Source organism: Elephas maximus, chromosome 20, assembly GCF_024166365.1.
Source record: "Elephas maximus indicus isolate mEleMax1 chromosome 20, mEleMax1 primary haplotype, whole genome shotgun sequence".
Classification (NCBI taxonomy): Eukaryota; Metazoa; Chordata; class Mammalia; order Proboscidea; family Elephantidae; genus Elephas; species Elephas maximus.
Window position 1 is genome coordinate 13,951,973 of NC_064838.1, and position 15,872 is coordinate 13,967,844.

The following is a 15,872-nucleotide window of genomic DNA, read 5'->3' on the forward strand; positions in this document are numbered from 1 at the left end:
TCACCCATTTTTCTACCATACTTACTAGTTTGTATACTAAGACAAATTTTACATGTATACATATATATTGTTGTTGTTAGGGGCTGTCAAGTTGGTTCCGACTCATAGCGACCCTATGAACCACAGAACGAAACACTGCCCAGTCATGAGCTATCCTCACAATTGTTGTTATGCTTGGGCCCATTGTTGTAGCCACTGTGTCAATCCATCTCATTTAGGGTCTTCCTCTTTTCTGCTGACCCTGTACTTTACCAAGCATAATGTCCTTCTCCAGGGACTGATCCCTCCTGACAGCATGTCCAAAGTATGTAAGACACAGTCTCGCCATCCTTGCTTCTAAGGAGCATTCTGGCTGTACTTCTTCCAAGACAGATTTGTTGGTTCTTTTGGCAGTCCATGGTATATTCAATATTCTTCACCAACACCACAATTCAAAGGCATCAATTCTTCTTCGGTCTTCCTTATTCGTTGTCCAGCTTTCACATGCATATGATGTGATTGAAGATACCATGGCTTGGGTCAGGTGCACCTTAGTCTTCAAGGTGACATCTTTGTTTTTTTCAACACTTTAAAGAGGTTCTTTGCAGCAATGTGCCTTTTGGTTTCTTGACTGCAGCTTCCATGGGTGTTTATATATATATAAATATACATTAAAATTTTAAAAAATGATACGTATTATTTTGTTAATAATATATTACTCCTTTTCACCATATATTATGAACACCTTTCCACCAGTAAGCATACGCCTACCTTACCATTTTTAACGGCTATATAATACTCCACTGTTTAGACAGAATATAATTTACTATATTCACTACTACTTTTGGATATTGATATTATCTCTGATGTTTCTCTGTCATAGATAACAATCTGATAAGTGCTCATAATACAATCTTATGTATTTGTCTTATTATATCCTTAAAATAATTTTACAAAGATGAAACGTTTACCAGGTTATCTATCACTGACTGATTGCAGAGAAAGTGAGAAAATTTGCAGACACTTTCATCTTAAGCTCTATCTCACAATATCTATTTATCATATTTAAGTTTTCCATTGTCTAAGTATATAATATTTACTGCAATTAATTAGTGTAATTTCTAGAGATAAATGTGTGCAATGCTGTCCATCAGATTTTTTTTTTTCTTTTATCATGCCTTCTCCATTTATCTCTTAGCTTAGGCATTTTTTTTAAAAGAAGGCCTATGGGTGTAACATTTCTTAAATCCTTTCATACTAGAAGATGTCTGAATATTTAGTTTATACTTAGACACTTGGCTGGGTATAATTTTCTAAGGTAATACTTGCTTTCTCCAAGAATTTTGCACATTTTGTTCCATTGTCTTCTGATATTAAAAATGATAGAGGAGAAGTGTAAGTCCAATATGATTGTTTTTTCCTTGCATTTTCTCATCTGCCTGCTCAGTTAGAACACTCGAAGGATTATTTCTTTAGCCTTAGAGCTGAGAAAAATTTTGTCTTTAAAATACCAATTTGTATTATTAATATTTCCTAGAATATTGTTGATGTTAGGTGCCATTGAATAGGTTGCTACTCATAGTGACCCTACATAGAACAGAATGAAATACTGCCCTGTCCTGTGCCATCCTCACAATCTTTACTATGTTTGAACCCATTATTTCCCCCACTGTGTCAATCCATTGTGCTGAGAGTCTTCCTCTTTTTTGCTGACCCTGTACTTTACTAAGTATGACGTCCTTCTCCAGGGACTGAGCCTTCCTGATAACATGCCCAAACTATGCAAGAAAAAATCTCACCACCCTTCCTTCTAAGGAGCATTCTGGTTGTACTTCCTCCAGACAGACCTCTTCGTTCTTCTGGCAGTCCATGGTATATTCAACATTCTTCATCAACACCGTAATTCAAAGGTATCAATTCTTCTGTCTTCCTTATTCATTATCTAGCTTTCACATGCATATGAGGCAATTGAAAATATCATAGCTTTGGTCAGGTGCACCTCAGTCCTCAAAGTGACATCTTTACTTTTTAACACTTCAAAGAGGTCTTTTGCAGCTGATTTGCCCAATGCAATGCGTCTTTTGATTTCTTGACTGCTGTTTTCATGGGTGTTGATTGTAGATCCAAGTAAAATGAAATCCTTGACAACTTCAATCTTTTCTCCATTTATCATCATGCTAGTTATTGCTCCAATTGTGTGAATTTTTCTTTCCTTAATATTGAGGTGTAATCCATATTGAAGGCTGTAGTCTTTGATCTTCATCAGTAAGTGCTTCAAGTCCTCTTTGGTTTCAGCAAGCAAGGTTGTGTCATCTGCATAATGCAGGTTGTTAATGAGTCTTCCTCCAGTCCTGACACCCCATTATTCTTCATATAGTCCACCTTCTTGGATTATTTGCTTAGCATACAGATTGAATAAGTATGGAGAAAGGATATAACCATGACACACATCTTTCCTGATTTTAAACCACGCAGTATCCCTTTATTCTGTTCAAATGACTGCCTCCTGGTCTAAGTACAGATTCTGCATTAGTACAATTAAGTGTTCTGGAATTCCCTTGCTTTGCAATATTATCCATAATTTGTTATGTCCACACAGTCAAATGCATTTGCATAGTAAATAAAACACAGGTAAACATCTTTCTGGTATTCTCTGCTTTCAGCCAAGATCCATCTGACATCAGCAGTGATATTCCTCATTCCATGTCCTCTTCTGAATCTGGCTAGACTTTCTGGCAATTCCATGTGATGTACTGCTGTAACAGTTTTTGAATTACCTTCAGCAAAATTTTACTTGTGTGTGATGTTAATGATATTGTTTTATAATTTCCACATTCTCTTGAATCACCTTTCTTTGGAATGCGTACAAATATGGATCTCTTCCAGTTCGTTGGCCAGGTAGCTGTCTTCCAATTATGGCCTTGATGATAGAAGTGGTGCTGGAGATCGCATGATAGAATTTTGCAAGAGCAATGACCTATTAATTGGAAATACCCTTTTTCAACAACATAAACAGTGACTTTACGTGTGATCCTCACCAGATAGAATACACAGGAATCAAATCAAGTACTTCTGTGGAAAGAGATGATGGAGCAACTCAATATCATAAGTTAGAACAAAACCAGGGGCTGACTGCAGAACAGACAATTGTTCACATTCAAGTTGAAGATGAAGAAAGTTAAAACACATCCACGAGAGCCAAAGTACAGCCTTGAGTATATCTTACCTAAATTTAGAGACCATCTCAAGAATAGATTTGACACATTGAACACTAATCACCCAAGACCCGATGAGTTGTGGGATAACATCAAGGACATCATACATGAAGAGAGCAAAAGGTCATTTAAAAGACAGGAATGAGGGAAAAGACCAAAATGGATGTCACAAGAGACTCTGAAACTTGCTCTTCAACACAGAGTAGCCAAAGAGAATGAAAGAAATGATGAACCAAAAGAACGGAACGTAAGATTTCAAAGAGTGACTTGAGAAGACAAAGGATTGTATTAAAAGGAAATGTGCAAAGACCTGGAGTTAAAAAACCAATAGGGAAGAACATATTTGCATTTATCAAGCTGAAATAACTGAAGAAAAAATTCAAGCCTCAAGTTGCAATACTGAAGGATTCTATTGACAAATATTGAATGATGCAGGAAGCATCTAATGAAGATGGAAGGAATACAAAGTCACTGTACCAAAAAGAATTGGTTGACGTTCAACCATTTCAGGAGGTAGCATATGATCAAGAACCAATGGTATTGAAGGAAAAAGTCCCAGCTGCAAGGAAGGCATTGGAGAAAAACAAGCCTCCAGGAATTGACGGAATGCCAGTCGAGGTGTTTTAACAAATGGATGCAATGCTGGAAAAGTTTTCTGGAATAGTGTTCCTTTTTCAGTCTTAAGGCACAATTCTACATTCATTTCAATTAAATTTCTTGTACTATATCTTTAAAATAACTTTCATTTTTAGTTGTTGTTTTCTACTTCGGGGACACCAATTATCCTTTTATTGGACTGTCTTTGTCCTCCATATTTATTATTTTTTCTATTCATTTCCCCTCTGCATTCATTATGAATCATATAATATTCCATTTTATGTTAGGATTTGAGATTTTTTTTTTTCTTTTGGTAATTTCATGTATTTTCTTGTGGCATTTTCATTTAAAGTACACCAGAAATTCATTTTTACCATAATAAATTACTAAATGCAGTTAAATCAGAGTTTCTCAATCTTGATGCTGCTGACAATTTGGACAGAGTAATTCTTCATTGTGGAGGCACTGTCCTGTGCATTGCAATATATTTAGAATTTATTGTCATCTTATTTATTCATTGCTGTTGTTGTTAGGTGCTATAGAGTTGGTTCCAACTCATAGTGACCCTATGTACAACAGAATGAAACACTGTCCAGTTCTGTGCCATCCTCACAATCTTTTTATGTTTGAGCCCATTGTTACAGCCACTGTGTCAATCTCTCTCATTGAGGGTCTTCCTCTTTTTCACTAAGCCTCTATTATACCAAGCATGATGTGCTTCTTCAGGGACTGATCCCTCCTAATAACACATCCAAAGTATATGAGATGAAGTCTCACCATCCTTGCTTCTAATGAGCCTTCTGGCTGTACTTCTTCCAAGACAGATTTGTTTGTTCTTCTGGCCAACACTGTAATTCAAAGCATTGATTTTATTTGGTCTTCCTTATTCATTGTTCAGCTTTCACACGCGTATAAAGTGATTGAAAATGCCTTGGCTTAGTTCAGACACACCGTAGTCCTTAAAGTCCTTTATTCTTATTCTCGTGCTGAATTGGTTTGCTTGGCTCCCTCTTCTTCTTCTTCTGTTTACACATCAGTCTTTGAGCTCCTTTTTGCTTTTTAACTGAATTAATGTTCTTCTTGAGTTCTTCTATACCATGAAGCTGTTCCAGGGATTTTTTTTTCCCATTTCTGGAGTTATCTGTTTTCCCAAACTGCTGCAAAATACCTCTAAAATTTCTTAAAAAGCAAAGATGTTTCCTTGAGGATGAAGGTGTGCCTGACCCAAGCTATGTTATTTTCAATTGCCTCATATGCATGTGAAAGCTGGACAATAAATAAGGAAGATTGGAGAAGAATTGATGCATTTGAATTATGGTGTTGTTGAAGAATATTGAATACATCATGGACTGGCAGAAGAATAAATGAATCTGTTTTGTAGAGGGTCAGTGAAAAATAGAAATACCCTTAATGAAATGGACTGACACAGTGGCTGCAACAGTGGGCTCAAACCTACCTACTGTTGTGAATATGGTGCAGAACTGAGCAACATTTAACTCTGTTATACTTGAGGTCGACTCAACAACACTTAACAACAACATGTTTTTCCACAAAGAATTATTGATCTATTAAGTGTAATGCTTTCATTTCTCTCACTCTCTCTCTACTGTGTAGAGCAGACACTACGCTGTTTGTTTTCCTTGCTCTACTTTCTTTTTATTTTAATATAGTGTGTGGATCTTCTCTTTGATCCCTGCTCACTTTATCTGAGATCATATATCCACTTTCTGGGGGGTTGGAAGTGCATATTCCAACTACTTTCCTAACGCTGAATGTAAGTAGTGAGAATTCTGGGGGGTAGATGCAAACTATTTACCTGGGGCTGTCTGTATGTAGTCTTAGTTGGAAGAGCTGTGCCATGCTCTTCTCTGTGGTTTTGCTAAATGTCCTTGACCATGGTAACCTACACATTCCTGGGGGTGTATGTGTAACCATTCATATGCCTTCAATGGTGGTAAGAAGTACTCTATGACTTTAGGTTATTCCTGCTTTCAGCACAGAGCTTCTAACCTTTGCTTCAGTCAGACTAGTGTGGACTTCCCTCTTACTGTTTCACTTGTCACCACCCAGCTGCCATTTCCAAATCCCAGAGACTTAGAACTATGGATATTTTTAAGCCTGTTAATCTGTACTAAAAGTTGCCTTCCAGGAAAGCTTGGACTGATTAAATACCAACTGAAAAATTAATGAGGAGTGCCTGTTTCCCTACAGTATGGCCGAACTTACTTAATAACATTCTTGTTTGTAGTACAATTGTATTTTTATATCAAAAGAGAAAACTATGACATAACAATTTAATGCAATAAAATATTTTACAAAAGATTTTTGAAACCCATGCTTTTTCAGTTCTTCGTATATTCTGGATACAAGTCCTTTATCTGGTATATGACTCGTAAATATTTACTCCCATTCCATGGGTTGTCTTTTGGCTTTCTTGATAGTCTCCTTTGAACCACAAAATTTTTTAAGTTTAAGGAAGTTCAGTTTACCTATTTTTTGTTTGTTTGTTTTATTGCTTATACATACATATATATATATTTCTTTCTTTTTGTTGTGCTTTAGGTGAAAGTTTACAGAGCAAACTGTTTTCTCATTAAACAAGTAATGCACATATTGTTTTGTTACATTGGTTGCCAACCCTGCGACGTGTCAACTCTTTCCCTTTTTCAACCTTCTGTTTCCCATTTCCATTCGCATAGCTTTCCTGTCCCCTCCTGCCTTCTTGTCCTTGCCCCTGGGCTGGTGTGCTTGATTAGTCTCGTATACATGGTTGAACTTCTTTTTTTTTTTTTTTTAAGAGGTCTGTCTAATCTTTGGCTGCAGGGTGAACCTCAGGAGTGACTTCAGCACTGAGCTAAAAGAGTGTCTGGGGGCCATACTTTCTGGGTTTCTCTAGTTTCTGTCAGACCAGTAAGTCTGGTCTTTTTTTGTGAGTTTGAATTTTATTCTACATTATTCTCCACCTCTGTCCAGGACCCTCTATTGTGATCCCTGTCACAGCAGTCAGTGGCAATAGCTGGGCACCACCTAGTTGTGCTGGAATCAGCCTGGTGGAGGTTGTGGTAGTTGTGGCCCTTTAGTCCTTTGGATGAATCTGTTCCTTGTTTCTTTGGTTTTCTTCATTCTCCCTTGCTCCAGATGGGATGGGACCAGTGGAGTATCTTAGATGGCCACTCACAAGGTTTAAAGACCCCAGACACTACTCACCAAAGTAGGATGTAGAACATTTTCTTTATAAGTTATGTTATGCCAATTGAGCTAGATGTCCCCCGAGACTATGGTCTCCAGGCCTTGGCCCAGTAATTCAGTCCCTCAGGGAGTTTGGATATGTCTATGAAGGTTCCATGACCTTGCCTTGGTCAAGTTGTGCTGACTTTCCCAGTATTGTGTACTGTCTTATCCCTCACAAAAGTTACAATTTTATCTATTGTCTAGTTAGTGTTTTTTCATCCAACCCCTCCCCTCCCTAGTGTCTTAGGCTGAGCACCTAGAAACCATCAAAGATTGTTTCTTTCTGTGTGTAAACCCTTTCATGAGTTTTTATAATAGTGGTCTCATATAGTATTTGTCCTTTTGTGATTTATTGCTTATATTTTTAATACAAGGTCCTTTAAAAAATTTGTTCTGGCTTAGTGCAAATAATTATATGTGTTTCAAGCATGTGAATGTTCAATATTAAAAGAGAATTGAAAACAACTGAGGCAGACAGCCTCGGAGCCTAACCCTTCTAAGAGACACCTGCCCTGGTTTATCCTCCTACACCGAGCAGAATAAGCTGTACGTTCTTCCAAAATTTCCTTGACAAGATAACCACAGAATGGACCACAGGTGGCCTCAACTGGTTTTAGTAGGTTATTAATGCCATCTTGGCATTTTAAGTGACCTCTCAGCTCATTAAGTACAAAATACATATAAATACCCTGCCTCTGGGTGGAGACTTAACATGCTAATGAAGAAAAATCAATCTCTTCCTCCATCCCAGAATGGAACCCTTGTCTTGAGAAAATGCATAGTCATCCACAAGCTCTGAGAGCCTGCTTGAAGTTCAATCCTGAATATTCATGATGAATTTGCATTTCCTTCTCTATCTGTAAAAGCCCACTTCCCCCAAGCTGCCTGTGAGCAGTCTTAAAGGCAGCAGCCTCTGATTACTCCTTTCCTTGCACAAGGAAATAAAGAAGTCTTTCTGATCTCCCATCTCGGCCTCTTGTTTATTGGCTGTAACAAGTCACACTGAGCAGAACCTGGGTTTTCCACCCAGCAACACAAACATCAACAAGAACCTTCAAATTTGAGAGTCTCTCCTGTCTTTGGCTACTCTCTGAGGGCAGATCTCTAACTGACTGCTACACCATGACTCTTCTTTCTTTCCTAGTCTGGAAGTAGGAATTGGAAGAACTTCCACTTAAATAAACATGCCTCCATGTCACTGCCTCTGCAAATACAAGGGAAGAATAAGAGTATTAGATCATAACTAGCATATAAAACCTAATTAATTTTGGATTTGTGAGGTTTGGCATAAGGTACATAGGAGATGCTCGTGGCCTGTTTGGAATATCAAAGAAACGGCCATCAGATCTAACCCTCTGCAGAGAAAGGGTGAAGGCAGGATACTAAATTTTCTTCTAATGCAGTGATAATACTGTTCCCAGCCTTCATGCCTCTTGCCCTTGTGCCTTTTGTCTTGTGGGTGGTCATGGTTTTTGTATGTTGGGGAAGGCAGTGAATTAATGAGAAGGAACTTGGATCAGGTTCCTAGAAAATAGCATTCACCTTATGCATGGTACACATCTGGGGAGATGCCCTTCGCATTATAGACCCCATGACCCACCCAATTGTGTATGGAAACTTTTCAGTTTTTAAATCTTACTTTCCAAGTTACATGGTACACTAACAAGGCAAAACACTCAAGAACTCATATTGCTAAATGTCTTTGTCTCCAACATTCTTTCAAATAATCCACAATTATGAACAGCATGACTATAGTGAATAGGAGTCCTTACAGGCACAACCTTCCTTGCTGAAAATGAAGATGACTTGAAGCACTTACTGATGAAGACTAAAGACTACAGCATTAAGTATGGATTATGTTCAAATGTGAAGAAAATAAAATTGTCACAAATGGATCAATAAGCAACATGATGATAAGTGGAGAAAAAATTGAAGTTGTCAGTGATTCCATTCAACTTGTATGAACAACCAATGTCCATGGAAACAGCTGTCAAGAAATCAAATGAGGGCATCAAGGGTGTCCACTACATGGTCTGACCAACAAATCTATAATCTAGCCAGCAAAAAAGGGGAAATGGACGTTCTCATTCTCTTTCAGGATACTTCCCAGAAGGCATGCATACCATTTTCATATACATTCCTTACTGAGCACTTGGATCAAAGATTCTATAGAAGAATCCTGATAAAAAGGGGGAAAATGTAGAACAGAATTTCAGATTTTAATGGACCCCAGTCTTTCTAGAGTCATGGAGCTGAATGAAGCCCTGAAACTGTTGTCCTGAGTTAATCTTTAAACCTCAAACTAAAAATATCCCCTGAAGTCTTCTTAAAACCAAACAATAGTTGAGATTAACCTTTTAAAAATGTCTGCTTTTAGCATTATGCTCTTTTAAGAACATAATATAGATATATGGAACATACAGGTATATGGAATCAAGTTGACAGCAGCAACCCAAAAGATTAGCTAGGAACCTTAGGAGGCAGTGAGTTTATGTTAATGGAGGAGGAACAATTCAGAAAAATGGGTGAGAATGGTTGCACAACTCAGAGTGTAATCAATGTCACTGAATTGTACACGTAGAAACTGTTGAATTGAATTGGTGTATGTTTTGCTGTGCATATTCTCAACAACAACAAAGTAAACAAAATTAAGGGAAAAAAATTAGTTACCTGGCCAAAAATAAATAAATAAAAAGAAAAAATCAAATGACATGTTGCATTGGGCAAATCTGCTGCAAAAGACCTCTTTAAAGCTTTAAAAAGCAAAGATGTCACTTTGATGACTAAGGTGCACCTGACTCTTTTCAATCGCCTCATATGCATTGAAAGGTAGATGATGAAAATGGAAGACAGAAGAAGAATTGATGCATTTAAATTGTGGTGTTGGTGAAGAATGCTGAAGAACACACAATTCAGTCTGAGAAGAAATACAATCTGAATGCTCCTTAGAAGTGAGGATGGTGAGACTTCAACTCACTAATTTTGGACATGTCATCAGGGAAGATCACTCACTAGGGAAGGACAGCAAGCTTGGTAAAAGTAGAGGGTCAGCAAAAAAGAGGTAAACTCTCAATTAGACTGATTGACACAATGTCCACAACAATGAACTCAGACATACCTACCGTCATGGAGACAACACAGGACCAGGTAACGTTTCATTCTGCTTTACATAAGGTCGCTATGAGTTGAACCAGCTCGATGGCAACTAACAACAATAACAGGTATAAAACAAAGAGCAGCGGCTTTGGACTTCCAAGATCAAAGTTTCAATCCCGACCAACCACATACCAGTTAGGTACTCTTGGTCATGTTACTTAACTTCTTTGAGATAAAATGTCCTTACCCACAAAACAGGAATGATAGATTCAGAGTTGTTAAGGGGATTAAATGAGGTAACATAAGTTACTAGCACACAGTAAGCATTTAATCAACGTGAGTTCCTCTGAAGTGAAAGTAAAAAAAAAAAGTAAAAAAAGCACCCAAAAATCCATTAGATTTAGACTATAGAGCCATGCTGTCCAGTACCGTAGCTACCAGCAACATGTAGCAATTAATTAATTAGAATTAAGTAGACTCAAATATTTTGTGCCAACAGCCACATGTAGCTAGTTGCTACGTATTGGACAGAGCAGATATTTATCACTGCCATCATCCCAGAAAGTTCTATAGAACAGTAATGCAAAAGAAGCGATAAATTACCCAAGAACTAGAAGTCTAGAAGCCTGAGGTTTTGCCACTAAGTATGTAACTCTAGGTGAGCAACTTTATGTCACTATGCTACAATTACCTCATTCATAAAATGGAGTAACAGCTTTGCAGAGTTGGTGTGTGGATCAGATACACTGAAGTCCTCTTTGTCCCAGCTTTTGGATTATCTTCTCGGACCTGAAGACTAAATGATGCACAACCAAGTCACAAGCAAGGACCACCTTGAGGATGACTTGATGGGTACAACCTTTTAGAAGTTTAATGTTTATCGCCATGATTTGATAATATTCTAAGGCACCTGCAGGTAGTTAAGAACAGCATATGTTCAAAAGCACAGTAAGATATCTGCAGACAGTTCTTGTGGTGATGGAAGGACAAAGTCAAATGAAGGTTACTGAATAGGTCGTCATTGGCAAGTGGCCTTTTGGAGACTATTAAGCTCTCACAGGGCTTAACATGGAAAGTTCCAAGATTCTATTTCCTACTTTTTCATCTGTTTAACTTTAATGTCTTAATTTCCCTTTCCCACAATTGGAAACAATAATCTGTTCTTGTAATTTTTGGGGCAATGTATTTTTTTTTATCTATCTAGAACAGAGGTTGGCAAACTTTTTTCTGTAAAGGGCCAGATAGTAAATATTTTAGGACCAAAACGTCTTTATCACAACTACTCAACTCTACCTCTGTAGCGCAAAAGCAGTCAAAGACAATATGTAAGTAAATGGGCATGGCTGTGCTTCAATAAAAGTTAATTTGCTAAAATAGGCCCTTGGGCAGTAGTTCGCCAACTCAAGATTGAGTGTTGTTTAGGTAGGAACATACCTTCCCTACTCTTTTCACTTTTTTTTTTCTGCCACTATTATGCATCTTGTATCATTTATTTCAATTTTATTTTTGAACATATATCCTGCAAATGATCACAATTAGGACTGTCAAATGTTTTATTTAGAAATATCAAAAAATAATTTTTCTTCTCATTTTTATTAAGGCTTTGAATAAAAAATGTAATCCCTTAAGATGATAATGATTTTTTTCTCAGAGTAAATTGTGAGGGGTGGACATAGCATATAACTTGTGGGGGAAAAAAAAGCTAGTTAAAAATGATTCACAGATTTAGTTAGGTCATTTAAAAAGTTTCCTGGCAAATATTTTACTAATTCATGAACTGAACTACAACTTACACAGAAAACCAAGTGTGAGCTTCAAATGCCTCAACACCATTATTTCTTGAGTGGACATTACTGTTCAAGATAAATAAATTAAGATCAAATATTTAGATGGCTCGAGTAGCATCTATACAAAAAACCTGGTAACTCACATGCATGAGTGAAAATGGACCCCAAAGTGAGAAACTAATGGAATAGAATCTTGAAATTTTAGGGTTGGAAGGATTCTTAGGAATAATTTATTCAACCCCACCATGTTATGCTTCCCGTATGTGGTCTAAACATCTGCAATTTTTGCCTTCCAACATAATCCTTTGGGCATTAGAGCTCCAAATTTCCTTGAGGAACCACCTACTCCCTCTTTTGCACTCTGCCTCAAAAGTTTGGGTGAGGCTTCTCTTGCCCCAGCCCCTGGGTGTTTAACCCAGGCTATAGGGTCACTGAGTTGGAATTGATTCCGATGGCAGTGGGGTTTTTTTTTTTTGTTTGTTTGTTTTGTTTTTGAGACTCATCAGAGCACCATAAACCTCTGGCCAGAAGGACTGGTTCAGGGGTAGGTTCCTGACCCAAAATAGGTTATCAGAGTCACCCAGACTCAATTCTGGGAACTACCAGGACAGTGAAGCTTTCTTTCATCCCCTCCCTCCATCCCTCTCTCTTTTTTTCTCTCTTCCTCTGAGACTGCTAAGCTTGAGAATGTGTACCAGGGATTGCCAGCAGACATTATGTCACCTTGTGGAAATGACCACCCTGAGAATGAAACCAGCACAGAGATAAACTGGATTAAGATACAAAGAAACCAAGTTCTGATGGCTTGAGTCTCTGGATCCAGTCATAGGTGAAACCAGAAACCTTTGGCCTTTATAACCACAGCAGCAAAAAAAATGTTTTCTCTTAAGCTTGAGTTGGATTTTTTTATTAACTTTTATTGAGCTTCAAGTGAACGTTTACAAATCAAGTCAGACTGTCACATATAAGTTTATATACACCTTACTCCGTACTCCCACTTGCTCTCCCCCTAATGAGTCAGCCCTTCCAGTCTCTCCTTTCGTGACAATTTTGCCAGCTTCCAACTCTCTCTATCCTCCCATTCCCCCTCCAGACAGGAGATGCCAACACAGTCTCAAGTGTCCATCTGATATAATTGGCTCACTCTTCATCAGCATCTCTCTCCTACCCACTGTCCAGTCCCTTTCATGTCTGATGAGTTGTCTTCGGGAATGGTTCCTGTCCTGGGCCAACAGAAGGTTTGGGGACCATGACCGCCGGGATTCCTCTAGTCTCAGTCAGACCATTAAGTATGGTCTTTTTATGAGAATTTGGGGTCTGCATCTCACTGATCTCCTGCTCCCTCAGGGGTTCTCTGCTGTGCTCCCTGTCAGGGCAGTCATCGATTGTGGCCGGGCACCAACTAGTTCTTCTGATCTCAGGATGATGTAGGTCTCTGGTTCATGTGGGCCCTTTCTGTCTCTTGGGCTCTTAGTTATCGTGTGACCTTGGTGTTCTTCATTCTCCTTTGCTCCAGGTGGGTTGAGACCAATTGATGCATCTTAGTTGGCCGCTCGTTAGCATTTAAGACCCCAGACGCCACATTTCAAAGTGGGATGCAGAATGTTTTCATAATAGAATTATTTTGCCAATTGACTTAGAAGTTCCCTTAAACCGTGGTCCCCAAACCCCCGCCATTGCTCCGCTGACCTTTGAAGCATTCAGTTTATGCCAGAAACTACTTTGCTTTTGGTCCAGTCCAGTTGAGCTGACCTTCCATGTATTGAGTATTGTCCTTCCCTTTTGAGTTGGCTTTTTGTCACAACCAAAAGAAAATAAAATGGGTAAATCAACTCAAAGAGGTGACATTGGTAAGTGGGAGAGTCAGGAACATAATCTCCTCTAAACCTGCTGTTTGTTCCAGGAGGCTGTGATATCAGTAGATTAGCAAATCAGTTAAAATCTATGTACAAAGCAATTCAGGTAAAACTGGTCACTATTCTGCAAAGTCCTTGAACACGAAGTACCATGTGTAGCCTGTCACCTCCTAGGGAAGAGAAACCATATTTCATCACCCATCATAATGATGATCATAATCATGTTGGCTAAAAGAGTTGAGCACTTACATATATTAATACTGTTCTATACATCAGAAATAAACTTGTAAATATCACCATCATCCTATGACGTAGTTACTATTAATACCCTCATTTTACGTATAAGAAAACTGAGCCTCAAGTGAATAACTTCTCTGATACAGGATCTGAACCAGGAAGTCAGATTCCAGCACCTGCATCTTAACCACTGAACTGTCCTGACTCAGCCAACAGACCTTTCATTCTTAACAACAAGCACAGTGGAGGAAGCTAGTCTAATGGGGAAAATCTGATGGCCAGACTGTAGAATTTTACTATATTTTGCCCGAAGTGTCATTCATGTAAATACATGATGAAGGGATGCTTTGAGATATGTAGTTCTATTTCAATAATTATACATTGATTTTATTCAAGAAAATATATAGACAATAAGCCCATATTTTCATGGCTATTCTTGCTTAGAATAGAGTCACGTTAAAAAAAAAGTGATCAGATTTAAAGGTACATACTTTACAACTCATAGCAACCCAATAAGACAGAGTAGAACTGCCCCCACAGGGTTTCGAAGGCTGTAAATCTTTATGGGAGCAGACTTCCATACCTTTTTCCTGCAGAGTGGCTGATGAGGTCAAACTATCAAACCTTCAATTAGCAGCCGAGTGCTTAACCAGTACACCACCAGGGCTCCTTATGAGTCAGAATGAACTCAACGGCAATGGGTTTTGTACAGACAAGACACCTGGGTGGTACAAATGATTAACATCTTTGGCTGTTAACCTAAAGGTTGGAGGTTCATGTCCACCCAGAGGCACCTTGGAAGAAATGTCTGGTGATCTACTTCCAAAAAATCAGCCACTGAAAAACTCTATGGAGTACAGTTCTATTCTGACACAAATGGGGTCACCATGAATTGGAATTGACTGAACAGCAACTAATTTTTTTTACAGGTGAGACAAAGACTTGAAGGGGATACTGGGAGGGCCAAAACATGTGACATGACATGCTGGATTAAGGTGATATATTGAGGACATCAGAGCTGTTACTGATAAAAAGTTTCTGATTCTACTGTTTGCCATCAGGTAGTACAGCTGACGCTGCACACACACTAGTTATTCATTCCAAAAACATTTATGGAATGAGTACTGAGCTTAGCACTGGGCTATCACGTGAGCCACCAAAACCTTGGAGCTTGCACACCACACTCATACTGTCTTAGGCTGGGTTCTATAGAGGAGCAAAATCAGTGAATCATATATATGTACATATATATAGAGAGAGATTTATTTCAAGGAAATGGCTCATGCAGTTGTGGAGGCTAGCAAGTAGGTCCCAAGTCCGGCCGGAGGCTTCTCCTCACTCACATGGTTACAGGAGCTGATGAGCCCAAAGTTGGTAGGTCAGATAGCAGGCTGCTGGTTCACAGGGCTGTGGGAGCTGGTGAATCTCCAAATTGGCAGGTCAGATAGCAGGCTGCTAGCTCATATCTCAAGAACCAGAGGTCAGAGTTGGATGCAGGATCAAGAGAGTGAGCTTTGCCAGAACATCCATATATTTGGATGCAGGCCACACTCCCAAGGAAACTCCCCTTACATCAGGTCACGAAATAGAGGATAATTACAAAAAACTGAGAAATCATGGCTGAGTCAAGTTGATGTGTAAGACTGACCATTACAGTCCACCCCTTGTCAACTTGGCACCTGCACACAACTCCTTAAACCATATGTAATCTCTAAATAAAGACAATTACAAGGTCATACTTACACCCAACATGATACAACTAACATGCATACAACTGAAAATGCACTAGCCCCATTTACATCTTATATTTTATAATAAGTAATGGAATAAAGGAAGAAAACAAAGATACTTGCTATATATATATATGTATATAC

At 38.5% G+C, this 15,872-nt stretch overlaps 1 long non-coding RNA gene across 1 annotated transcript in view; it reads right to left on the reverse strand.

Moving 5' to 3' along the window:
- LOC126064069 (uncharacterized) overlaps window positions 1-15,872 on the reverse strand; it is a 187,694-nt gene that overhangs the window by 163,250 nt on the left and 8,572 nt on the right. Inside the window, exon 2 of the long non-coding RNA XR_007514444.1 lies at window positions 10,810-10,914. This is a non-coding gene — a long non-coding RNA (uncharacterized LOC126064069). The remainder of the gene's footprint in view (window positions 1-10,809; window positions 10,915-15,872) is intronic.